General features: G+C 44.3%; 1 long non-coding RNA gene across 3 annotated transcripts in view; it reads right to left on the bottom strand.

Moving 5' to 3' along the window:
- The window catches only part of LOC138423309 (uncharacterized), a 62,478-nt gene that overhangs the window by 24,770 nt on the left and 10,311 nt on the right, over positions 1-27,397 (bottom strand). Inside the window, exons 1-2 of one of the 3 annotated variants that reach the window (XR_011250225.1) lie at positions 21,296-21,408; positions 5,366-5,469 (exon numbers count right to left, since the gene is read on the bottom strand). The exons of 1 other annotated variant lie outside the window; for it this stretch is intronic. This is a non-coding gene — a long non-coding RNA (uncharacterized lncRNA). Of the gene's footprint in view, positions 1-5,365; positions 5,470-21,295; positions 21,409-27,397 lie in introns of those variants that run through there. One more of the 3 variants, XR_011250224.1, reaches the window with a different exon arrangement.

Genomic DNA, 27,397 nt, shown 5'->3' with positions numbered 1-27,397 from the left:
CAATGCCATCTCTCAGCCTGAAATCCTTCTGTAGATGTTCACTGCCTTCAACATCAAGTGCAAAGTCATTAACGTGCCCAACCGAGTCTTCCTTTAAGTTTTATCTGCCACCCCCCGCTACCGCTAGTTCTCCCTTCCAAGGAGGGCAGGTGTTCATAAATAGTATGCAGTGGCTTACATTTCCCCAAATATTCCACTCTCTTCTAACAATATGTGCCCTTGTATACCCCCATTTTGTTTGGAAAGTCCTTCCTCTTCAGTTGGAACTATTCCTTCACTTCCATCATTTGATGGCTCAGACATCACTTTCTCAATCAAGTTCTTGATATCTTCAGGCTTCAAAAGCCTCACTTGGGCTCCTGCTGTATGCTTCAGAAGCCCCTTACTTTTATCCTGGGCACTCACCTATTTGCATGTCTGTCTTCCTTTCTTCGGGCTTTTCCAGTGGCTCAACTGGTAAAGAACCCATCTGCCAATGCAGGAGATGCAAGAGAGGAGAGTTGGATCCTTGGGTTGGGAAGATCCCCTGGAGTAGGAAATAGCCATCCATTCCAGTATTCTTGCCTGGAAAATTCCATGGATAGAGGAGCCCGGTGGGCTACTGTCCATGGAGTTGCAAAGAGTCAGATGTGACTAAGTGCCACCCCCCACCACCACCACACACACTTCCTTTCTAGACCCCCAACTCCTTAGAGTCAGGAACCATGCATTAGTAATCATGACCATTGCAGCCTAGGGTGTCATGTTTGAATAACCCTGAATGGTGCCCAGCAGCTTTCTAAGATGGAGTGACACTTGGCTAGCATTCTGTTACCCCAGATGGGGAGCAAGCTGAGATCCAGAACAGAAGTGGAGCTCAGAGAGGCCATTGAAAAGAAGAGGATGGTAAAGAGAAGCTGATATTAGGCAGGAAAATCTGGAGTGAGGACAGAAGATTCCAAGGAGGGTTTTGTGGAGTTTTGCCACATGTCATTGAGTGAAAAACATTTCTATATCTTCTCATGACATTTTCAGTAAAATAGCTATTTGTTAATCTGTGGGCTTTCCTGATAGCTCAGTTGGTAAAGAATCTGCCTGCAATGCAGGAGACCCCGGTTCAATTCCTGGGCTGGGAAGATCCGCTGGAGAAGGGCCAAGCTACCCACTCCATTATTGCTGGGCTTCCCTTGGGGTTCAGCTGGTAAAGAATCTGCCTGCAATGAGGGAGGCCTGGGTTCGATTCCTGAGTTGGGAAGATTCCCTGAAGAAGGGAAAGGCTACCCACTCCAGCATTCTGGCCTGGAGAATTCCATGGACTGTATAGTCCATGGGGTGGCAAAGAGTTGGGCACGACTGAGTGACTTTCACTTTCGCAATTTGTGATAAGTTGGCTCTTCTGGGGAGTATGTGTCATTTATGTCCATGATTTTAAGGTCATGGGACAGCCGCTTCATCTATGTTGCTTTTTCCCAATGGCCATAAATAATAGCTTGGCTTTCATGATCATATGCCAGTACCTGCTAGACACTATCCTTGCACAATTTTATTCAATACTCGCACCAACCCTGGGAAGAATTGCTATTATGATTAGTACAGTTCTTATAGTGAGAAAATTGAGAGGAAGATAAAAGATGTTCCAAAAGTCACATGCTAAGTGGGATACTGGGACTTGAACCCAGGTCAATGTAAAAGAAAAATCTATGCTGGTATACTGTTCTCCTGGGACCCATCCTGAGACAGGGCCCTGGTTTCTAGGCTTTCTCAACATCAGTAGTCCAAGGATGTCAAGAGAAGTGATTATGAACCATCTGGGGCCAAGCAGGGAAGAAGACCTGCTGGGAGGTGTGTAACTTCAGGATGCATTACAGATGTGCTCTTGCTTCCCACAGAGGTAGAGGCTTAACCAAGCCCTGTCAAGATTTCTGATGCTGCAATAACCTTCCTAGTGTTTTGACATTTTTCTTCCAGTTTCCTCTCTTCAAAAAATGTAGAGAAAATAACGGGGAGCCATCTCTGTCAATGCCTGAGAACCCAAATCAGCCTGAATGAGAGAGAGAGGTGGAGAGAAGAAGCCCCGTTTGAAATGTGTTTTTGTTCTAACCTAAATAGGATGAAAGGCAGCCTGCAAAGTTTGTCATCCAGAAGGCAGGAAGTGCCCAGAACAGAAGTTACCTACTGGGTAATGTAGGCATTTGCGGCGATTTGGCAGATACAATCTTCTGTGTACAGACATCCTTCAGAGTTCCAGTAACTTTTCATAAAATAACCATCACTCACAAGCCCATGGGACTGGTCAGAGCACTGACCTCAGCCCACCCTTGACATTGAGAAGGGAATGAAAATGTTAGATGCTCAATCATAACCAACTCTTTGCGACCTCATGGACTGTAGCCCTCCAGGCTCATCTGTCCATGATTTTGAGGGCTGTCCTTAATCCCTTATCTGACATACCTAAGTCTCAGGGTCTCCATCTATCCATGAGGGCTCGAGTTCCCACTCTGAGTGGTCGTCAGTGTTATGAGCAACTGATGGACGCGCATGCATGTGAGACTCCATCATGTTGGTCCAAATCCTTTATGTAGTAGGTGCTGATTCTGTCTCCTCATTGAGAGGGGGAGGGGCTCATCTTAGATCTCATGGCACTTTCATGCCAGCCCCAGGAAGTCCCACCCCATTCACTAGTGGCTCAAATCAAGGTCTGTGTCTTTTTAAAAACTTTTTATTTTATATTGGAATGTAATTAACAATGTTGTGTTAGCTTCAGATGTACAGCAAAGTGAGTTATACACATACACGTATCTATTCGTTTTCAGATTCCTTTCCATTAATGGTTATTGCAAAATATTAGATCAAGTTCCCTGTGCTATATAGCAGATTCTTGTTGTTTATTTTAAATATAGTAGTGTGTATATATGTTAATCCCAGCCTCCGAGTTTATCCCTTCCCTCTTTCCCCTTAGGGTACTGTAAGTTTGTTTTTGAAGTCTGTGAGTCTGTTTCTGTTTTGTAAATAAGTTTGTGTCATATTTTAGATTCCACGTGTAAGTGATATCATATGATGTTTGTCTTTGCCTGACTTACTTTACTTGGTATGATCATCTCTAGGTCCATCCATGCTATTACAAATGACATTTTCTTGCTCTGAAGGGCACTTCTCCACATTTACTCCAGGTCAGTGACCCACTAGATATGGGACAACACACACACACACACACAACAGTGCCTCTGAATTTTGTCCTCTCCAGCACTGTAGTCACAAACCATGTGTGACACTGGGCACTTGAAATGTGACTGATCTGAATTGAGATGCATACAAAGTGTTACAGACGCCCACTGGGGTTCAGACAGTCAGTACACAGATGAGGAAGGAAAATCTCTCATTCATGATCTCACGTGGTTTACAGATTGGAATAATATTTTGGATGAAAAGTAAAAGTGAGGTCGCTCAGACGTGTCCGACTCTTTGGCACCCCATGGACTGTAGCCCACCAGGTTCCTCCATCCGTGGGATTTCCCAGGCAAGAATACTGGAGTGGGTTGCCATGTCCTTCTCCAGGAGATCTTCCCAACTCAGGGATTGAACCCGGGTCTCCCGCATTGTTGGCAGACACTTTACTGATAAGCAAGGTTAAATAAAGTATAATATTAGATAATGTCACTTGTTGCATTTTATATTATTTGGAAATGTGGTGAATGGAAATTATAACATTACATATGGATCCCTCATCACATTTACGCTGAACAGCACAGGTGTAGCGTCTCTTTCTCTCCCTCTCTCTTTGCTCCCTTCTCAGGAAAGATGCTCCAGCCTTTTTGCCTGTTTGTTCGTTTTCTTTTGCCGCTGGGCTCACTGTCTAGTTTTACTTGCCACACAGTTTTCTCTAGTAGTAGTAATAATAGTTGTGTAATGATTAGGGCTATTTGTGAAACTCCGCCTTCTCACTGGTCCTCTTCCTTACAAAACTCACCCATAAGGTTTCTTGTCCAGTTTATTTTTGCTTGTCTTGACAGGCTGTCTCTGCACCCCTGAACAGTCACGGAGAATTTCCAGGAGATGCCCTTCCGTGAGTAGCCATCCCAAGGTCAAAATCAGAGGAGGGAAAGGTCACACTCTCAAGCCAGCTTCATTCTATTCCCTCCAACTCTTCCAAGGACATGTCCTGAATCTCTCTCTTACATTTTTTTTTTTGAGCATATAAAAAGTTGCACATAATAAATACATGCACCTTGATATATTTGGAGGCAAGTAGACACCTATGGGGGAGAAGGCAATGGCACCCCACTCCAGTACTCTTGCCTGGAAAATCCCATGGTCGGAGGAGCCTGGTAGGCTGCAGTCCATGGTGTCGCTAAGAGTCAAACAAGACTGAGCGACTTCACTTTCACTTTTCACTTTCATGCATTGGAGAAGGAAATGGGAACCCACTCCAGTGTTCTTGCCTGGAGAATCCCAGGGCCAGGGGAGCCTGGTGGGCTGCCGTCTATGGGGTTGCACAGAGTCGGACACGACTGAAGCGACTCAGCAGCAGCAGCAGACACCTATGGAATCATCACCACAATCTATACCATAAACCTACTCATCACCTCCAAAAGTGTTTTCTCTCCATTTTGCTTTGCTTTTCTAAATTTATTTGTAATTGGAGGATAGTTGCTTTACAATATTGTGTTGGCTTCCGCTATACATTAACAAGAATCAGCCATTGGTATAAGTATGTCCCCTCCCTCTTGAACCCCCCTCGCACCTCCCACCCCATCCCACCCTTCTAGGCTATCGCAGAGCACTAGGTTTGAGCTCCCTGGGTCATACAGCAAATTCCCACTGGCTATCTATTGTTACATACGGTAATGTACATGCTTCAATGCTACACTTTCCATTCATCCCACCCTCTCCTTCCCCTCTGTGTCCACAAGTCTGATCTCTGTGTCTGTGTCTCCATTGCCACCCTGCAGATAGGTTCATCAGTACCATCTTTCTAGAGTCCTTATATATGTGTTAATATGCAATATTTGTTTTCCCATGTTGTTTATAACAACTACTACTGTCATTTGTGATAAGAACATTTAACGTAAGATCTGCCCTCTTAGCAAATTTTGGACACCAGGCTGTACACGGTGTACAGATCTCTAGGGTTATTCTTATACAACTGAAATTCTATTCATTGACTAATACCTCCCGGTTCCCTTCCCAGAACCCCAGCCCCAGGAAACCACCATTTCACTCTCTGATTCTATGAATTTGACTGTTTTTGAGTCATTCTATAAACAATATCATGCAGTATTTGTCCTTATGGAAAACCTTTTTGAGTGTGGAGTTTCCTTAAAAAACTGAAAATATCACATGATCTAGCAATCCCAGTTCTGGGTATATATATAGATGCATCACTGACCCAATTGATGTGAGTTTGAGCCAACTCCAGGATATAGTGAAGGACAGGGAAGCCTGGGGTGCTGCAGTCCATGAGGTCACAAAGAGTCGGACATGCCTGAGCGACTGAACAACAACAGAATACAGAGGAATTAAAATCAGCATCTTAAAGAAATACCTGCATTTCCATATTCATTGCAGCATTATTCGCAAGTCTAAGGTAAGGTAGCAACCTAAAAGCCCATTCACAGATGAATGGATAAAGACAGGGCAGTATATACATACAATGGAATACTACTCAGCTTTTAAAAGAAGGTCATCCTGACATTTACAACACCACCGATGAACCTGGAGGACATTTTGCTACGTGAAGTAAGTCTCCCCTGCCTTGGGCCTGAGGTGGTGTAAACACTGTGAGTTCAAAGAGCGGTTTCCTCTTCCTGTTTCCTCTGACCCTCTCCATGCTGTTTTGTTCTTTGTGACTCACTTAACCATTGTAACTGACTGAGGCCTAGTTAACTCAACCACTCGTTTATTTGGCAAACACTCACTCTATATGGGCAGAGGAGCGTGGTAGACTGCAGTCCATGGGGTAGAAAAGAGTCGGACACAACTGAGCGACTTCACTTTCAGTTTTCACTTTCACGCATTGGAGAAGGAAATGGCAACCCACTCCAGTGTTCTTGACTGGAGAATCCCAGAGATGGGGGAGCCTGGTGGGCTGCTGTCTATGGGGTTGCACAGAGTCGGACACAACTGAAGCGACTTAGCAGCAGAAGCAGCAGCAGCAGCAGCAGCAGCAGCAGCAGCATTCTATATTTCACAAATACCAGCTACTGAAGTAGTGGCAGAGATGGAGAGATGAGCTTGGTTTGACCTTTAACCTGAAGGAATCATAGAAGGGTTGAGAAAAAAGACCTGCAAACCCAAGATTATAGCAGGTGGAGGCATTGCTTGAGTACACAAAGCAGGAAAAAATAACCCATCCTGAAGGGAAAAAGAAAAATGTCCCTATGTTGATATGTTGGATGGAGTAGAAAGGCTGATGGAGACTTAGCTAGGGCTTATTGCTATGGTTATTACTATGACATCATCATCATTAGCAACATGTTAGAGGTGGAGGAAAGGCATCCTTGACCAAGGAAGCAACAACTGAAAAGGCATGAGCTTGAGCAAGAGAATGAAAAATGTGAGGAACCAGAAACACTTTGATGATGTTGGTTGACAATGGGCTCTTGGGGAGAATAAAAGGGATTGGAGCAGAGGAGGAGGCATACGCTAGCTTCTAGAGGCTCGTAAAACAAGTTTAGCACAGTAATTCAGCCTTAACTCTAAACCTAGTAAGAAGCCACACACGGAGCTCAGAAAGGTACGTGCACTGGATGAGTGCTTTGTGAGCCATGGATGAGGGATAAAATTGCTCTTACCTTCTGTACAAAGAGCAGATCAGCCACATGTCCACAGAATCAGACTGGCTTGTCTTAGAGACACACCAACCAGGTATTTGCAATTCATCTTTTTCCCTCTTATCTGAAGGAGATGCCTCCTAGGGGTCTAGGGCTTGTCTGTAATATTATTTCCCACAGTCCCTCCATGCTTAAAGGCTTGTATGTATGTTTTCTCTCCTTGATGATGAGGGCAAAGGTGATGGGTCAGGCAGGCGCCTTGGGGAACCAGACCAGACTTGAGGGGAATCTGTCCTTCCTAGCCCAAGAGAGACTGGCTTGATTCAGGGACCCCTGGGGCCCTGTCTATAAAGTGGCTTTTCTCATTTCCCTTTGATCAGGCAGTTCATGGCGTATTTGGAAAGACAAGGAGTGATTTGTCTTGCACATGTGTTTTCATTTATTCCTCAAAAGCAGAGCTAAAACATTAAGCGAGAATACAATGAAGTCCAGTGGGCAGACAAGCTTCAAACAATTTCAAAGGGTATATCTAAGATAAGCTCATTTGTTTATAATTCACTTTAAAAAAAAGTAGCTTATGGAAAATATAGCATGATAAAATTATGACTGGGTAAATAAGGATGAAAGTGAAATAAAATGATGCCAGTCAGGAGGTCAATTCTGGAAAAGGTTGGCATACATTGCTGAATAATTCACGAAGATGGGGGAGGCATCATTTAGGCTTGAGCTTCCTAGCAGCCAATTAAATAAGGGACAGAGTTCCATAGGGAAAGTGTGGGATAGAAGAATACTTAATTTTTAAGTAATTTTTATTTATTCATTTATTTTTGGCTGCACTCGGTGTCTGTTGCTGCTCGGCCTTTTCTCTAGTCGTGATGAGCAGGGCCCACTCTCCAATTGCGGCGTGTGGCCTTCTCATTGCAGTGACTTCTCTTGTTGCAAAGCACAGGCTCTAGAGCACACAGGCTTCAGTAGTTGCATACATGGGCTCAGTAGTTGCAGCTCCTAGAATCTAGAGCCCAAGCTCAGGAATTGTGGCCCACAGGAGCTCCGAAGCATGTGGGATCTTCCCAGACCAGGGATCAAAGTCCTGTCTCCTGCCTTGGTAGGCAGATTCTTTACCACTGAGCCACCAGGAAAGCTCAAAATCACTTACTTTTGTAGAACTAAAGAAATTACATTGGCAGTTCTTCATTAAGCATACATTTTGCAATTACTTGGGCACTGTCTTTAGTAATACCCTGATTACCATAAGATTCTAGGTTTTAGAGTTTACCTGATTTAACTTTCCTTCATTTAAGTATTATTCCCCGAGTATCTCAGATGTGTAACTGCGGTAGAGTGTAGTCAACGTGGTCAAATATATACTGTCTTTTCCTGGCCGCTGCCTATTGCTCTGGAGTGTGGGGTACTCCATCCTGGAAGAGAGCATGCTCACCAGGCCCACCAATAAAGAATGTCAAGTTTAGCCACATGATGTGCTTTGGCCAATAAGAGGAAAGTGGTCCTGAGATCCACTGTAGGGTGTTGCCATCACTCTTTTCCCTCTGTCTGGAGAAGTTCAAGTGCCAGAGAGACATTGCATATTCAGCCTAGATCTCAGTGCAAAGGTAGAATGAAGGGTGCTCCTACTGACCCACCATTAACATCCATGTGAACAAAATATAAGCCACTGCAGTAAATTCCTGAGATTCGGGGATTGTTTGTTACTTCAGCATGACCTAGGACAAGCTGATGAATACTGCTTTATCAATGCCTCTGGAGAACACAGAGTTACAAAAAAGCATCTTTATCCTCTGGGAACCTACAATTGTGTAAGCAAGAAAGAGAAATACCATATGATGTACCTTTTCTGTGGAATCAAAAAAGATATGATATAATTTTATTTATAAAACAGAAATAGACTCACAGAATTAGAAAACAAACTTATGGTTACCAGGAGGGAAGGGATAGTTAGGGAATTGGGAATAGACATGTACTCACAGCTATATTTGGGTTTCCCTGATAGCTCAGTTGGTATAGAATCTGCCTGCAATGCAGGAGACGCTGGTTTGATTCCTGGGCAGGGAAATCTGCCGGAGAAGGGATAGGCTACCCGCTCCAGCATTCTTGGGCTATATTTAAAATACATAACCAATAAGGACCTACTGTATAGAGCAGGGAACTTTACTCAATGTTATGTGGCAGCTTTGATGGGAGGGGAGTTGGAGGGAGGCTGGATACATGTACATGTACAGCTGAGTCCCTTGGCTGTGCACCTGGAGCTATCACAGTGTTGTTAAACAGATAACCTCTAATATGAAATAAAATTTTTAAAAAATTGGCTGAAGGATGTAAAAGCCACATTTGATTCTCAAGAAGAAATATCATGGGAAACAAGGTTTGATATCGATAAATAGATGAATCACTTCCTCCAGGAGTGGGTCCTGATAAGATGGGTGAGGCCAGGGTAGAGCATCCACAGTAGGAACTCACATGGAAGGCTGAATTTAGCAGAGTGAGTTATGGACACACAGAGAGAAGGTCACAAATGGACCTCTGACTGAGAGGAAGAATGTGATAGGAAATATATTCGTAAATCAGAGAGGAATTCAGAGAGTCTTAGCATAGTTTCAACTGTAGGTACAGTGTTTGTTGAGAGCCTACTGCCACTAGGCAGCCTTCTGAGGGTTGTTCATATCTTGTTTCATTCAGTCCTCATGAAAGCACTGGGAGATGGAGGTTCCAATGAACAATTTACCCAAAGATGAGGAAACTGAGGCTTAGCCCCAAAGACGAAAGGGCAGTAAACGGCAGAACTCAGATCTAATTCTTATGAGCTCCTAAGTCTCTCTCTTTTTGCCACATTCTCTAGAATCTCAGGGATTCCCTGGTGGCTCAGATGGTAAAGAGTCTGCCCAAAATGTGGGAGACCTGAGTTCGATCCCTGGGATGGGAAGATCCTCTGGAAAAGGAAATGGCAACCCACTCCAGTATTCTTGCCTGGAAAATGCTATGGGCAGAGGAACCTGGCAGGCTACAGTCCATAAGGTCACAGAGTGTTGGACACAACTCAGTGACTTCACTTTCACTTTCTTTCCAGTTGTACAGAGAGATGGTGAAAGGTCTTGCATGCTATGCTAATGAATGTAAACTTCATTGGGCACACAGTGGAAAGCTACCGAAGGCTTCTAAAGCTAGGAGGAGGGCAACATTCATCTGGCCCGTGGCTTCAGCCTTGTAAAAGACAGCTCTCATATACTCACCAGGAGAAAGGGCATATACAGTTCAATGGTGACATTTTCATACATCGGTAGCCAAAGAGTCCATTCAGTTATCATATGGGTGAGTTTGACTCCAACAGACCTGGCAAATATCTATCCAGAGGGTCCACAGGTATATGTTCCAATAGATTAATTTCTTAATGTTCTCTTATTGCCATTCTGATTGATATGAAGTGACCTCTCACTGCAGCTTTGATTTTCTAATAATTAGTGAAATTAATTATTTCTAATAATAACTAGTGTTAGGTGCATGAATCAAGGGAAATTGGAAGTGGTCAAACAGGAGATGGCAAGAGTGAACATTGACACTTTAGGGATCAGAGAGCTAAAATGAACTGGAATGGGTGAATTTAACTCAGATGACCATCATATCTACTACAAGAATGGGCAAGAATCCCTTAGGAGAAATGGAGTAGCCATCACAGTCAACAAAAGAGTCCGAAATGCAGTATTTGGATGCAATCTCAAAAACGACATAATGATCTCTGTTTGTTTCTAAGGCAAACCATTCAATATCACAGTAATCCAAGGCTGTGCCCCAACCAGTAATGCTGAAGAAGCTGAAGTTGAATGGTCCTACGAAGGCCTACAAGACCTTCTAGAACTAACACCCCTAAAAGACGTCCTTTTCGTCATAGGGGAATGAAATGCAAAAGTAGGAAGTCAAGAAATACCTGGAGTAACAGGCAAATTTGGCCTTGGACTACAAAATGAGGCAGGGCAAAGGCTAATTGAGTTTTGCCAAGAGAGTGCACTGGTCATAGCAAACACCCTCTTCCAACAGCACAAGAGAAGACTATACACATGGACATCACCAAATGGTCAACACCAAAATCAGATTGATTACATTCTTTGCAGCCAAAGATCAAGAAGCTCTAGTCAACCAGCAAAAATAAGACCAAGAACTTACTGGCTCATATCATGAACTCCTTATTGCCAAATTCAGACTTTAATTGAAGAAAGTGGGGAAAACCACTAGACCATTCAGGTATGACCTAAATCAGATTCCTGACGATTGATTATACAGTGGAAGTGAGAAATAGATTTAAGGGATTAGACCTGATAGACAAAGTGTCTGAAGAACTATGGACAGAGGTTCATGACATTGTACAGGAGGCAAGGATCAAGATCATCCCCAAGAAAGAGAAATACAAAAAGGCAAAATGGTTGTCTTATAAATAGCTGAGAAAGGAACAGAAGTGAAAAGCAAAGGAGAAAAGGAAAGATATACCCATTTGAATGCAGAGTTCCAAAGAATATTAAAGAGAGATAAGAAAGCCTTCCTCAGTGATCATTGCAAAGAAATAGAGGAAAACAATAGAATGGGAAAGACTAGAAATCTCTTCAAGAAAATTAGAGATACCAAGGGAACATTTCATGCAAAGATGGGCATATTGAAGGACAGAAATGGTATGGACCTAACAGAAACAGAAGATATTAAGAAGAGGTAGCAAGAATACACAGAAGGACTGTACAAAACACATCTTAATGACCCAGATAATCACGATGATGTGATCTCTCACCTAGAGCCAGATATCCTGGAATGCAAAGTCAAGTGAGCCTTAGGAAACATCATTATGAACAAAGCTAGTGGGGGTGATGGAATTCCAGTTGAACTATTTCAAATGCCAAATGATGATGCTGTGAAAGTACTACACTCAATATGCCAGCAAATTTGGAAACCTCAGCAGTGGCCACAGGACTAGAAAAGGTCAGTTTTCATTCCAATCCCAAAGAAAGGCAATGCCAAAGAATGCTCAAACTACTGCACATTTGCACTCATCTCACACGCTAGCAAAGTAATGCTCTAAATTCTCCAAGCCAGGCTTCAGCAGTACATGAACCATGAACTTCCAGATGTTCAAGCTGGATTTAGAAAAGGCAGAGGAACCAGAGATTAAGTTGCCAACACCCGTTGGATCATTGAAAAAGCAAGAGAGTTCGAGAAAAGCATCTACTTCTGCTTTACTGACTATGCCAAAGCCTTTGGCTGTGTGGATCACAACAAACTGTGGAAAATTCTTCAAGAGATGGGAACATCAGACCACCTAACCTGTCTCCTGAGAAAAATGTATGCAGGTCAAGAAGCAACATTTAGAACTGAACATGAAACAACAGACTAGTTCCCAATAGGAAAAGGGGTGCATCAAGGCTGCATATTGTCACCCTGCTTATTTAACTTATATGCAGAGTACATCATGAGAAACACTGGCCTGAATGAAACACAAGCTGGAATCAAGATTGCTGGGAGAAATATCAATAACCTCACATATGCAGATGATACCACCCTTATGGCAGAAAGTGAAAAAGCACTAAAGAGCCTCTTGATGAAAGTGAAAGAGGAGAGTGAAAAAGTTGGCTTAAAACTCAACATTCAGAAAACTAAGATCATGGCATCTGGTCCCATCACTTCATGGGAAATAGATGGGAATACAGTGGAAACAGTGGAAGATTTATTTGGGGGGGCTCCAAGATCACCACAGATGGAGACTGCAGCCATGAAATTAAAAGACACCTGCTCCTTGGAAGAAAAGTTATGACCAACCTAGACACAGAGACATTACTTTGCCAACAAATGTCTGTCTAATCAAGGCTATGGTTTTTCCTGTGGTCATGTATGGGTGTGACAGTTGGACTATAAAGAAAAAAAAGCTGAGTGCCAAAGAATTGATGCTTTTAAACTGTGATGCTGGAGAAGACTCTTGAGAGTCCTTTGGACTGCAAAGAGATCAAACCAGTACATTCTAAAGGAAATCAGTCCTGAATATTCACTGAAAGGGCTGATCTTGAAGCTGAAACTCCAATACTTTGGCCACATGATGCGAAGAACTGACTCATTTGAAAAGACCCTGATGCTAGGAAAGATTGCAGGCAGGAGGAGAAGGGGACAACAGAGAATGAGATGGTTGGATGGTATCACCGACTCAATGGACATGAGTTTGAGTAAACTCCAGGAGTTCGTGATGGACAGGGAGGCCTGGTGTGCTGCAGTCCATGGGATAGCAAAGAGTTGGACAAGACTGAGCGAATGAACTGAACTGAATAATTAGTGATGTTGGACATCTTATCATGTGTCTCTTGACCAACTAAGGCATACAGGTTTGGCTTTGATCTGTTTAGATTCCTGCCTGTTTTTTGTTTGGGTTGTTTGTTTTTTGATATTGAGCTCCACAAGATACTTGTATATTTTGGAGATTAATCCTTTTCTCACTGTTTTGTTTGCAAACATTTGCTCCCATTCTGATGGTTTTCTTTTCCTCTTGTTTATAGTTTGGGAAGACGAGGGTAGGATGAACTGAGAAAGTAACACTGACATAAACACTACCACATGTGAAATAATTAGCTAGTTGAAACCTGCTGTATAGCAGAGGGAGCTCAGCTCAGTGCTCTGTGATAACCTAGAGGGATGGGATGCGGGGGAAGGGATGGGTGGGGTAGGTGCAAAACTGAGAGGATATATGTACGCATGTAGTTGATTCACTTGTTTGTGCAGCAGAAACTAAAACAACATTGTAAAGTAATTATGCTACAATTTTTTTTTAAGTTATTTGAAGAGAACATCAACAGTAACAACTGGTGTTGTGAGCCATCTTCCTTCCTATTTAGGGTACTTTGCATACATGTCTACCTGAGGCAGGGGCGTGGATCCCACAGACTCTCAAGGGACTTTCCATCTTGCAATTATGACAACCTCTTCATCTTTATTGTTCAATAAGAGAAACCTAGTCAAATTTTCTTTGTCCAGATCTCTGATCATCTCTCTACATGTTGGGGGAAAAGTGTTGAAACTCATAGTAAAATCATGAGTATTAGCACTTGGTGGTTTTCTTTAGTCTGCTTTTAGGATTTTTCCAAGGTGAAAAGAGATTCAAAGTTTCATACCCTCTCCTGGGCATCTGTTTTATGGAGCTATGGGCAGAGAGCTCCTTAGAAGGGAGCAAACACAGGAAAGTGTTCAAGACATAAAAATAAGCAAGGGGAAGGGAGAAAGGAAAAGAGGGAAATTTTAGTGCTTGTAGAATTAGGAATGCTTAGTAAACATCAAGTCGATGATCAGGTTGGTTGGCGGGGCCCCTAATCATGATTTATACAAAGTGATCTGCCATTGTCTCTACAAAGAACTTTTTTGAAAGGCATGAGCCCAGTGGGAAGATTGCATGTTTTCTTCTGACGTTAGGCAGCATTGGTCCCCAAGATAAAGACTTTGAACACAACTTCCATGAAAGAACAGTGCCTGGCACACAGTAGGTAGGTGCCAAATAAATATTTGTTGTTGAATGAATAGATGAGCTGGGCTCAAGGAGGACCCCAAAAGCCATCTTATACCAAAGAGTGGGATCCTTTTGTGGCATTTTAAAGACCGTCTCTCGAGGGCCACCCTGGACACCCCAAGATAGCAGATGGATGATGCAAGGGCAGCAGTTCTCAAGGAAGCTAGACCAAGGGCAGTCAATTAGACTTCCCTTTGAACTTGGCTCAATTTCACCTACAGGCACTTTCCCAGCAAAAGTTCAGACTTCTGACCTCTGAAACATATAATCTGTCTTCCTGCCACAGGGTTCTTTGACTCAACAACTCAAACCTTAGCTCAAAAAAGAATTAGAGAAACCGAAAAACACCACACCCATTAAAACACCAACTAATTGTGCCTTCTTCATCTGGAAACATCAGAGAGGTTTGTGATTGTCAATAGTTGATCTGGGAAGAAGCCAGGCTTGCTTTTTCAGATATCTTCTTTGATTCAGGCAAAGAGGTAAGTAATGGTAGAGACAGTTGGCCCAGAACAAACAATACTGAGGACCCAGAAGGGAAGAGGACTTATGTAGGCAGTCTCAAGGATTCATGTTTGATGACTCTTCAGAAGCAAGATCAGAATTAAAATTCTTTAGAAATTCCTCAACTTACTTCCAGCCCCTTGTGTGGGACATTCTGATGAGTAAATGAACTTTCTATTGGCAGGGACAAGAGAAAGTGTTGGTGCCATTTTTGAAGAGTCTAAGGGCAACAACAACAACAACAAACAATGGGTGTATGCTATATTTAAAAGCTCTGCTTTGCACAATAGGTCCTAAGCATTCTGCTACTGAGATGCATCAATACCTACGTTCTAGTCTCAGTTGGTATTTTGGGGAGCACACAGCCTCTTAGCTGGGAGGTGGGGTTGGAGCTTATGACAGGTCTGTAATCACTACACTTAATAAATCACCAGCTTCCCCTCAGAGTGAGTTATTTCAAGGCAATGGAGAAATGCAAATGCCAACTCATCATGAAAGAGATGTTACAATCAAACATTTTATAATTTACCTGGCCTTAAATCCCAATAGACCCATTGAGTGTATTTTCCCTACAAGATGCCGAACAATTATATTGGAACAACATCAAAACAAACCCCAATACCCATGGATCATAATCAGATTCTCTTCTGTTGCGTCAAGTAAGCATACTTTTTGCATCTCCTTTCTTTGGAAGGGATGATGCTAAAGCGGAAACTCCAGTACTTTGGCCACCTTATACAAAGAGTTGACTCATTGGAAAAGACCCTGATGCTGGGAAGGATTGGGGGCAGGAGGAGAAGGGGATGACCCAGGATGAGATGGCTGGATGGCATCACTGACTCGATTGACGTGAGTCTGAGTGAACTCTGGGAGATGGTGATGGACAGGGAGGCCTGGCGTGCTATGGTTCATGGGGTCGCAAAGAGTCGGACATGACTGAGTGACTGAACTGAACTGAACTGAGTCCCCACCTTGCTGAGCATGCCTTTCAAGGTTACCCTATTTAGGGAAGTAAATCGAAACTGTTGCTGCAAATGGTATTATTTCATTCTTTTTTATGGCTGAGTAATAATCCATTATATATATGTACCACATCTTACTTATTCCCCCGCTCATCTGTGAATGGATATTTAGGTTGCTTCCATGTCTTGGCTATTGTCAATAGTGCTGCTATGAACATAGGTGTGTATGTATCTTTTCGAATTTCAGCTTTGTCCAGATACACACCCAGGAGTGAAGGAGCAAAGTGATTAGCAGGCCATCTCATTTTAAACTTTTATTTGGATTGCTGGCACAGCCTCATTCAGAAAGTTCTCCTAACCACCTGTCCAACCGTCCCTTCTCTGGGGTCTGCAGTCCCCTGCACTTAGCTCTGCCATAGCATTTTCTCCTTGGGGCTATAATTACCCTTCTGTACCGTCATTTCTCTTAGGAGACATTCACTCACTGAGGGCTGGTGTCTGGGGTCCTGGTATAGAGCACAGGACCAGACATTGGAGTGATTAAGATTATGGTTCATAAACAGCTATCAGGTTAATCCATGGATTGATTGCCAAATCAGGTGGTTTGTAATAAATTTTTACATTATCACCCACTTCTCTGCTTTTCCAAATGGTGTACATTTTCCATCAGCTAGCAACACAGCTTGCCCCATCTCTGAGTCCTCTTATTTTTTACCAAAACCCATACTTGGAGAAATGATAAAGAAAATGATGTGGAGCACATGTTATTTATCTACTCATGGAAGTTGCTATGTTGAGTTAAAGTCTTTCATCAGGCTGGATCCCTGGAAAGCTACCGACTTGGACCACTTTCTCTAGCTCCTTGCCAAATCACCTCCGTTGAGTTGTGTTTTGTTACATCTTTGCTTTTTATTGAGAGTCATTATGGAAAACAGTCATATGAAATTTGGTATGCATTTATTCTAGAAGCTAGTGTTTTGGACTTTGTCCACAATGCTAACTAGCTCTCCCCAGAGGATTTCATGTGTGCCCTCTCTTCTGAAAAACAAAACAAAAATAAAAACACACATTTGCCATTGCCTATATTTGCCCTTTGCCTTGACTGCCAGGAAACTCAGGGGCAAATTGGCACTCAGGTGGAGTAATTATAAATAACCTGGTGGGGAGATGATGCTGTGTCCCCTCTTCCTTTTGAGTGGACCATACTGAATTTCCATTTTTGGTCATTCACTGATAAAATCGTGGCATGAGAATCCTTCAGACTTTGTCCCCAGTGAATTTCCAAAGAGATAGGCTTTGTTTAAAATGAAAATAAATAAAGATAATATTGTATCATCTTTTTGTGTGTTTTCCATATGTGTATAATACTACATGGGCTATGTTTAAAATGGAGATAAATGAATATAATATTGTATTATCTTTCTGTGTGTTTTCCGTATGTGTATAATATTACATGGACATGAACTTGGGCAAACTCTGGGAGAAGGTGAGGCACAGAGAAGCCTGGCTTGCTGCAGTCCATGGGGTCGTGAAGAATCAGACATGACTTGGTGACTGGACAACATAATAATAAAATATTTTAAGCTAAATTCTAAACTATATGAGGAAGGGAGAGATTATTGCCTGCAATTACTAGAACAGTGATGAGCTCACAGAAGATGCTTTATTAATGCTATTAATTGCCAAACGCTTGTGCATACCACTCCAGTATTCTTGCCTGGAGAATTCTATGGACAGAGGAGCCTAGTGGACTGTAGTCCATGGGGTCACAAAGAGTCGGACATGACTGAGCGACTAACACACGCTTAGAGGACTTCCCATGGGCATCATACTTCGGCCATATTTTCACTGGGCATCAGCATTCCTATTTTATCATGGGATTTCTCCTTTGGTCTCATTCCCAGATGGAGACAGAAGCCTCATACAATCATCCTTCCTTCCTTCCTCTCTGTCCAGACACAGATGATGAAGGATGCTCTGGAAAGGCAGAGACCTTGTTGGCCCTGGTGCCCTGGTTTAGTGCTTGGCACAGAGTAGGTGTTCAATATGTGTTGAATGCTTTGTTCTGTCTAAAGGCAAAAATAATGCTAATCCTGCCACCTTCCACCTATGTTAGAGAGGATCTAATTTTGACCCTGATGTTTGTTCAGGGCTTTTCATCCTTTGATTAGAAGGAATAATGTAAATTAATTTTCAGGTATGAGAATAGTCATCATTGTATACCTGACTTTTCCCCTGGATCTTCCCAGACACCACCCGTGCTTACATCTTGCTTGTGTTATTTGTGCAATCCCCAGGGGGCAGGAATGCAGCAAAGTTTCTGGCTGCTGTAGCAGCAGCATGGGGAATTAAAATGTCTTGCTCTGGGAATGCCAGTTAGTTTCCTGGCAAATCCCTCTGGTGTGGTCTACACCTCTTCCTGGATGGTGTAGACGCCCTGGAATTCTGCTGCTCTGCATCCATTCAGTATTCCCTCCTCTGGGTCTCACCCTCAGGATTGGCTTGGAGCAAAATAGGATAGTGATGAGTGATGGGTCCCTGAGATGACTGAGCACCGCCCCCCTGAGATCTGGGTTTTGTCCTAAGTGGTGTTGTCTAGACCATCTCGATAATGCCTGTGAAACTCCTGAGACAGCTGTCCCATTTTTACATATAGGAAGCTCTGAGAAATTAGAGACTTGCCTAAGATTTCATAGTTGTTTTTGGAAAGAGCTGGAATTTAAACCCCCTTAACTGCTTGATTCTGAAGTACACAATCTTCTTCCCACACCCTCACATGGGCACAGATTTTCTCCTGTGTCCCCAAACCCCCCTCCTCTGCAAACTCCATCCCATCCTTACATTATTCGTCCTGTTTAGCACTTTCACTGGGCAGAAGGCAAATTTTGCACATTGGCCCCTCCATCTGCACCTCCCTACAGCCCCACCATCCCATCCTGACCACTGGAACAAAACTAAGACCTAGATGGTGGGTTCTGCCACAAAGCTCAACTGCCTCCATGTTCAGATGGCAGGGGATAGGGTTAAAGAAAACATCACATTTACCTATCAGGGTTATATAATCTGTTAGGTTGAACAATATGAAATTGCCAACATTTGATTAATTACTGACAACTCTATAGGTTCAACGTAGCAGCAAAAAGACAAGAGGAGAGTTATCCCTTAGCCAATATATACTCTATTTTGCATCTGTATGTTAGCTGATTTAGACTCATCAAGTTGCTTACACTTTACAATATCCCATGAGCATTCTGCTGAAAACCTGAGCTCCAGAGAGGTCACGTTGCTGGCACAAAGTCACTCTTTTTGGAAGCATTGGAGCTCTGATCCCCATTTACTGGATTCTGAAACTTGTGTCCACTTAACACTTGCTGCAGGGCTAGACTCTGCCTTTAGGATGAGCAAGGTTCCAAGTGGAGATTCATTGCGGCTGGTGGTCACAGGCTCTAGAAGTTAGCGTTTTCTGGTATTGCTGGATACTCATAATCAAGGGTGAAAGACAAAATATCTTGAAGTCAGTAAGGCTTGGGCACTGATCAGTCGGAGCTGACATGCACCAATCAGAATGGATGCTGCCTGTGAAAGTGCTGGTCACTCCGTTTTGTCTGACTCTTTGTGACACCATGGGCTGAAGCCTGCCAGGCTCCTCTGATCATATAATTCTCCAGGCAAGCATACTAGAATAAGTAATCATCCTCTTCTCCCGGGGATCTTCCTGAAGCAGGGATCTGACCCGGGTCTCCTGCATTGCAGGTAGATTCTTTACCATCTGAACCACCAGGGAAACCTGGCTGCGGCTTGTAAGCCACTAGAAAGGCCATAAAGGGGGGATGTACAATCCTGCTGCTGTCACTGTTCTAATCCCCTGTTTGTCACTGTCTGCAGGGTACTCTTAGTTTGGACTACTGCGCAGCTAAATTTGACTCTCTCCCCACCCTACTCACAAGACTGGGCCCATATTTTGCTTTCTCACTCCCTGATCTGGACCTTGCTCATGACTGGCCATGGGTTGCCAGTGGACTTGATGCAATCAGGTACCTTAGATGTGCTCGCTTTTCTCTGGATTTGTGTCTAACGTGCCTGCGGTGGCTAGCGCCCTTCCACTCTGGGACCCAGAACAAACACACACTGAGTGGACTTGAATCCAGTCTACAGCCTAGAACTATATCCGGCAAACACACGGCCTGGAGCAGAGCCTTGAAGCTGAACCAAGTCTCACTCAACAGAACCACTGTGAACTTGAGACCAGTGAGCATGAGAGTAAACACTCAGTATTGCAAACACTGGGCTGAGGTGGTCCTTCACCATTGTTTTGTTGTTACAACTGCTGACTACGTCAGGATGCTGCACCTTAGAGTGCGGCCATTTTTAATAGCAGGCTTTTCCTGAGTGCTCAGCTGGTAAAGAATCTGTCTGCAATGCAGGAAACCCCGGTTCAATTCCTGGGTCAGAAAGATCTGCTGGAGAAGGGACAGACTACCCACTCCAGTACTTTTGGGCTTCTCTTCTGGCTCAGCCGGTAAAGAATCTGCCTGCAATGCGGGAGACCTGGGTTCGATCCCTGGGTAGGGAAGATCCCCTGGAAAAGGAAAAGGCCACTCACTCCTGTATTATGGCCTAGAGAATTCCATGGACTGTATAGTCCATGGGGTCGCAAAGAGTGGGACACGAGTGACTTTCACTTCGCTTTGGAATTGCATAGTCCTTCATGTGTGTGTTTTGAGGTTTCTTACTTTAATTTTTTTCCAGATTTTTGATTAATTGCTGTTATTGGCATACTTCCTTTACGATGTTGTGTAAGTTGCGGGTGTACAGCACCGTGAATCAGCTATGTGTATACATATATGCCCTCTCTTTTGGATTCCCTTCCCAGTTAGGTCGCCACAGTGAATGGAGTAGGGTTCCCTGAGCTATACATTAGCTTCTCACTGGTTGTCTCTTTTATGCATAGTATCAATAGTGTATATGTGTCAGTCCCAGTCTCCCAATTCCTCCTACCCCTGGAACTGCATAGTCCTTTGAATGGGGTTCTGCCTCCTTTTGGTATTGTGAGTGCGGGTCACTTAGCTTTAGATTCCCAGTAAGAAAAAGACTGTTTCTTTTTTTTTCTGTGGGACTTTGCTTTAAGCCACAGAGACCCACCATTATATGTAAAATAGAGATAAGCAACAAAGACCTACTGTACAGCACAGAGAGCTATCCTCAAAATTTTGTGAAAGCCTATAATGGAAAGGCATCTGAAAAATTATATGCATATATATCTATATAAACAGAATCATTTTACTGTACACCTGACACTAATACTACACTCCAGTAAAATGCTGTTTGTTTCCCCCCCAAAATTTTTAAACAGTTTCAGACTAGGGGGTCATGACTGTGTTAATGCATAATGGCAGCAACAATGAATGGATAATTCACTAATAGTTAAGTGATTATAGATTAAAAAGTCCCCCCACCCCAACCCCAACTCCGCCTGGAACTGAGCACTCTCATTTCCTCTGGATCCCATAATAGACACCACCACCACCCACTATTCCACTCCTTACTTGCCTGCCTGACACCAGGGAGCCTTGGTGATGAAGGTTGAGGTACATAGGCAGCAGTCCAGAGGATGCAAGACTCTAAGGCAGCGTTTTGGTCAAGAATGTCTGGGTTCTGTTAGTAAACGCTAACATCACATGATAGCTAACACCATCACCACCGCCACAGCGCTTCCTTTTGTGAGTGCCTCCCTGGGCCAGGCACTGTGAGTGCTTCACCTCACCCTTTGTTTTCACAGTCACACTCGAGGGAAGCATTGTTTACCTTCATTTTCAAGCATGGGAATCAGGCTCAGAGTGGCTAGATGATCTGCCCGAGGGCACACAGCTAATACAGTGGAGAAAGAGTAGAATCCCAGCCTGGCTCGATAGCACAGGAAATGCCTTTGTGATGGACTGAATGTTTGTGTGTTTCCAAAATTCACGTATTGGAGCTCTGACCCTCAGTGCGGCTGTGATTTGAGATGGTGCCTCTAAGGAAGTGATTAAGGTTAAATAAAGCTATAAGAGTTGAACCCTGATCCTATAGAATTAGTGTCCTTTAAAGATGAGACTCCAGAGAGCTCTCTCTCTCTCCACTCCCTCTCCCTACAAGGACCCAAGGCAGGGCCCTAGGGACATGCTGGCCATCTACATAAGCCAGGAAGAGAGGTCTCACCAGAAACCAAGTTGACCAGAACTTTGATCCTGAACTTCTAAACTAGAAAAATGTTAGAAAATATATTTCTGTTGCTTGAACCACCCAGGCCGTGATGCTCTGTTTTTGCAACCCAAGCTACCTAATACAGCCTTAAAAACCTCCAAAGCCTGCATTCATTCAGGCATCCCACCACCCCTACCCCGCTCAGGACACAGGCACGGTTCGGGTGTATCTTTGTCCATCTCCTTCGAGCACAGGTGGAAATGGCGCATGGGTGGCCGCCAATAGCATCTCAGGACTCAGGACTGACTTCAGGCTGATACCTCTGGCTCCAGGAAGGACATTATCTGGATTATGCATTGTTTCACTCTCGTGGAAATTAGCTGCTGCTTCTTGTATAAATAACTAATAATGAGCAGCCATATTCTCCCTATTGGAGCCTGATTACGACCTTGGAGACAACTGGGGGCTCAACCTGGGCTGATGCCGCTGTCTGCGGCCCTGACAGATCACTGCTCTCTCCATTTCCTGGTGAAATATTCCTCACGCATGGGGTCCTGTTTTCATTATCCGTTGTGTGTGTGTGTGCGTGTGTGTGTGTGTGTGTGTGTGTGTAGCTTGCATCCTTTCTCTCCTAATTAAGGGGAATTCCCTGTAACTGGTGGGCGGTGGGGACAAGGAGGTGAGGGACTGGGGGCAAGCACAGAGCTGCAAGGGAAAACGAGATGCCCAGGCCTCTGGCCACAGTCTGTCCTCAGCCTTTGCCTCTACGGGATGGCACAAGTGGGGCCTGGAAATGTCTCCAGCCCATTTCATGGACATAGTCACTCCAATTTTTTAGGCTGTCCTGTTTGCAGGAAAAACACAAAGGAAATGTTGTCGCTATAAAAGATGATCCTATTTTCAAGTCCTGTGGCGGCGGCGGGGGCGGGGGGGGGGCGATAATAACAACAAAACTAAATCAAAGAAAGACAAGAAGAAAGCCCCAGTGCTGCCGGATGTCCACAACATTCAGCAAAGCAAGCCTGTGTGCTGGACATCTCCCAGAAGCCGTGTGGCGGAGGCCTCTGTGGTTCTGTCTGTACACTTTGCGCTCTCAGATGGGACAACCAGAGATACTTCTTTCCTGGCATGTCAAGTGTTTCATTTCCTTCTTAACATGTTTTAAAATGAAGCACACGCCTCCCCACACAGAGGCCCGAGTCAAACCCTATTTGCCTTCATCTCACAGCAATTAATCCAGCCAGAGGTGGTTGTCTCAGACACACAGGCGGTCCTTGTCGCACAAGAGAGGGGAGACAGGGCAGGGATGGAGAACTCTATGAACTCTCCCCCTGGGTGTCCTTGTGGTTGGTCCGCCGAGCCTCTGAAAGGCACGTGTACTGCCATGCATTTTTTTTCTAACAAGAATAAAGATCAGGTGCAGTTGCGGGGAGCCCACAGCATTAGGAGCCTAACACACATGCCATTTAACCCCCACAATCTCTGAGGTCAGATATTTCAGATGAGGGAACCAAAGCAATGGGCTTAGAAGTCATGTGTCTGCAGCCGTATGACAGGGCCGGAATCAGAGCCCAGGATGATGAAACTCAAGATTCGACAAGACTCAAGATTAGGCTGGCTCAGCCCTCCCAGACCTGCAGGGTCACCCACGAGCTGAATGGAGAGAGAAGCTGGGTTCTGAGTGAAAGAAGCTGGGTGTGTGTATTGTGGCAAGAGATTTAGAAAAAAAATAAGCAGCAGCAGTTATACGTTATTTTACAGCAAAGCATACCCGGAGACAAAACAGCGGAGGAGGAAAAGTGACAAAAACATATTAAAGCCACAGTGAAGCAAAAGTGACTGCTTTTTAGGGCAGAGGCACTGACCCCAGAGCTCTGCAGGGTGGTAAGGCTATCACCTAGAAAGGGAGGTGGGGGCGGCTTTAACAACTCCTGGAACGCATACCCCCCCACCCCTCAAGTTCCTGGGCATCGGAGGCTGAGTGATTGCCAAGAATGCCCTCTTCTGGTGATGCTCTCAAAGCCCAGGATGACAGCAAGGCAGACCAAGACCTGTGTTTTCAGATTCCTGGGGAGGTTCTCGGCATCAAGACATAGTGTCACTCAAGCAAATAGCTCTCCCCTTTCTCTTCCTCTTCATCCCCCCCAACTAGCGATAGGTCAATTATTCTAATAAGGTAAGATAGACCATGATCGAGATTTGGCTTCCTTTTTTTTTTTCTCTCTGTCTCTAATCGGGAATAATACTCTCTATGTCATCTGTATATTTATGATAGCTCAAAGACATGGGTGTGTGGATCTAATTAAAAATGTGAAAGGGTTTAGCAGCCTGCTGCTTCCCTGCAACTCTCTGGTTGCCAAATCTTGGCAGCCGTGTTGAAACGGGGCCAAGTGTTTAGTGTGGAGCTGAACGCCTGCCAGCCGGAGTGCTGCATTGTGGGGCCAGGAAGCCTGGTGGGGTTGCATTAAAACCAGCTCGCACAGGGCCAGGCAGGGAGCAGGACCTGGGACCCAGAGGAAACCAGCTGCAGAGGAAGGGTCTTGCTCTCTGCTTGCTTCCCGACTCAACACAGGACCACTTAGACCATCTCGGAGACTAGACAACGCTGTGAGCCACTAGGTGGGAGATCCTCCCCACAGTCTTTGCTACAGCGGGCCTCTTCAGAGAAGAAGCAATCCTCAGCTCTCTCCTAGCAGCAAGGGGCTGCACCCACAGCGTCTCATGGTGCATAGATCTACTGAGTTCCAGGAGTCTCCCCTGGAAGCCTGAGCCTCTCTCCATGGCTCACTCATTGTTCTGGGTCTTCCCTCTCAAGCAGCAGAGCCCCGTTCTGGGTTTCTCTCCAACCGGATGGGGCACACACATCCCTTGGGGAATCTGAGGCAGGATTCTGATCCAGCAGGGAAAGGAGAGAACTCATGTTGCCGAGATCAGAGCTGACCGGAACTGCTGAAGTGCTCAGTTATGAATTCTGACTCCTCATGTCATGGATTCAAGGTTGGTGGGTTCTGGAAAAGTCCAACCTAGGTGATTCAGAGTCCCACTGGGGTCAGGGTTGGGGGAGGTGATTCAAAGAGTTCGACCCCCTCCCCTGGTGTGTTGACAAGTATAATTAAAACACATCAAAGATAAGGGTTACTTCTCATTTCCTCGAAGTGTGCCCATTATAAACAAATTACAGAAGAAAAGGAATCACATTCTTTCTGTTCAGAAACACTCCCCTGCAAACAACAAAAATTTAGTTCAACAAAGATCTGCTGTGATTTTGGGGAGTGACATGCCTGGGGGGCCAGGATAGGGGATGAGAGGAGATTTAGCCTTTTAACTTTTTACCTTGTGTACTGTTCGCTTTTATGATAATGCATGATGATACATTCTTTTTAATTAAAAAAAAGCGGGGGAAGCCCAAAAAAAGCAAGAGTGCACCAGGTAGGGAGTCTGTTCATGACCTCCGGGCAACCATCAGGCCAGTGGTGGAGAGAGCCTGAAAGGGTTTGGATTCACTTGGTCCTGGAGTGGAGTCTCGGCTCTGGCACAACGCTTGGGGAAGTCAGCTGACGTTGCCAGGCTCTGAGGCCCTGTCTGCAGAAGGAAGGAGCCATACCTTCATTGCCGGAGCTGCCCTGTGTGCTAGGGATGTGGATGCGAAGGGGTTCAGACCCAGGGGGTTGGGCCGGGCATCTGACAGATCCAGGGACCCTTTCCACTGGGGCCAGGGCACTACCCCAGGTAGAATTTCAACCCAGCAGACGACTGCTAAGAACAAATACATTCTGAAACCTCAGGACAGAAGCTAATCACTTCGGATGTCACCAAGCCACCTTTCATGGTATCAGAGGGAGCCTGGGGAAAAAAAAAAAATGAGGTCCCTGGGGAACTGCAGAGAATTTTCTCTTTCTTTGACATAGGTAAATTTACACATATGGAAAGTTTAGAATGACATGCCAAATACACCCCAAGTCATCATACTTTAGCCAGCCATGTTTATCCTGAAAAATTAAACTACAAGAAGTCAGCCCTATGGAGGAAGACACAGGTCACGTGGTCCCTGTAGAATCAGAGGCCGAAGTTTTCTTAAAATCCTGAGTTGGCATCCATGTCCATCTCTTCGTGGATGGATAATATAGAACTCACTGCTTCCATCACAGAGAGAGAGGTCGTTTGCTACTAAATATCCTAAGTTTTTTTTTTCTTTAAAAAAATCACACTCCAAGAGACTTTATCACATTTCACTCCTAACATGTGGGCAGGTGATTATCTAAACCACTGAGGGAAGATGTTCCAGGTAAACATCTAATTAATTAAAGAAAACCTCTCTTTCTCCACCCCAACCCAGAAAAGACTGCAATTTAGAAAGACACATACACACACACACTTTTAAAAAGGCTTCCAGGCAATGAATCGTCTAGCCCGACCACCTCTCATAATTAAAGTCTACAGACCTCAAACCTCCCAGCCTCCCTCTAGCGTCTGTGTGACCACCACCCCTCCACTCTTCCAAGCAACATTTGCTCCAACTTAATATTCTGGTGCTTTCGGGAACAACATTTAAAAATAAACCATTTTGGCATATTGTCAAAGTCTTGTCTACATTTCTTCATGACAACCACCCTAAGTGAGATTTTAAAAATCAAAAGAGTTGGGGGTGGGGGAAAAAAAGGAGTCCCCATTTATAGAGTTCTAATTTCAGACAATGTCCAATGAGAATGCATTTATTTCTCCTTCGTCCTTGTTTCTGATTCCCTCACTTGCATGTAGGGCATCCTTGTCCCACCCCTTGACTCCTAAGCCTGTATCTCTTTCATCCTCTCCATGGGACCCAGCTCCTGGGTTGGTGACAAAGAGACTCTGAAATCCTAGGACAACTTTTTGCTCATGGCCCAGGCTGGGCACTAGAGAGAGAAGTTCTGGGCAGAGAAGGGGCCTCGGGCAGGTGTTGAAATGTTGTTTCTGGTCCCGTGTAGCAAGCACAGCACAACAGTCCGTCTGCTCTTTTCCTATCAACAGCCTCATCTCCTTGGTCTGTTGCTAAGAGACCAGCCTGTTGTTTACAAGATCGTCAGTGGCGTAGACGTCCATAATTTATAATTTATTATCTTAGTGTCAAAACGGGTTGGTTTTTATTTCATTTCACCGTAGATCCAATAATTGTTAGACACAACAAAGGTAACGTATCTGCTGGTGGTTCTGTTGCTGCTCTGATAGCATCCCTGGCTGCCCCAAGGTTAGATGCTGTGGAAAAAAATGCTGTTATAAACTGAAGATGAATATCATTTTTTGTCCATTAACTTCGTGCATTATATGACTGCTCAGGTCAATGGATTCCCTCCAGATTTGCTCACTACTGAAAGCATGTTTCTGTCCAACCAAGAAAGAAAGGAATTGAAACGATTTCAATTATCACAAGAAAGGAATTGGGTCTTCTGACTGTATATTTCAGCACCCAACTTGCCAATTCTCTTTCC

Source organism: Ovis canadensis, chromosome 18 (assembly GCF_042477335.2).
Source record: "Ovis canadensis isolate MfBH-ARS-UI-01 breed Bighorn chromosome 18, ARS-UI_OviCan_v2, whole genome shotgun sequence".
NCBI classification, from domain to species: Eukaryota; Metazoa; Chordata; class Mammalia; order Artiodactyla; family Bovidae; genus Ovis; species Ovis canadensis.
The sequence above is the reverse complement of the archived record's forward strand: the minus strand, read 5'-3'. Positions and strand labels throughout refer to the sequence as shown.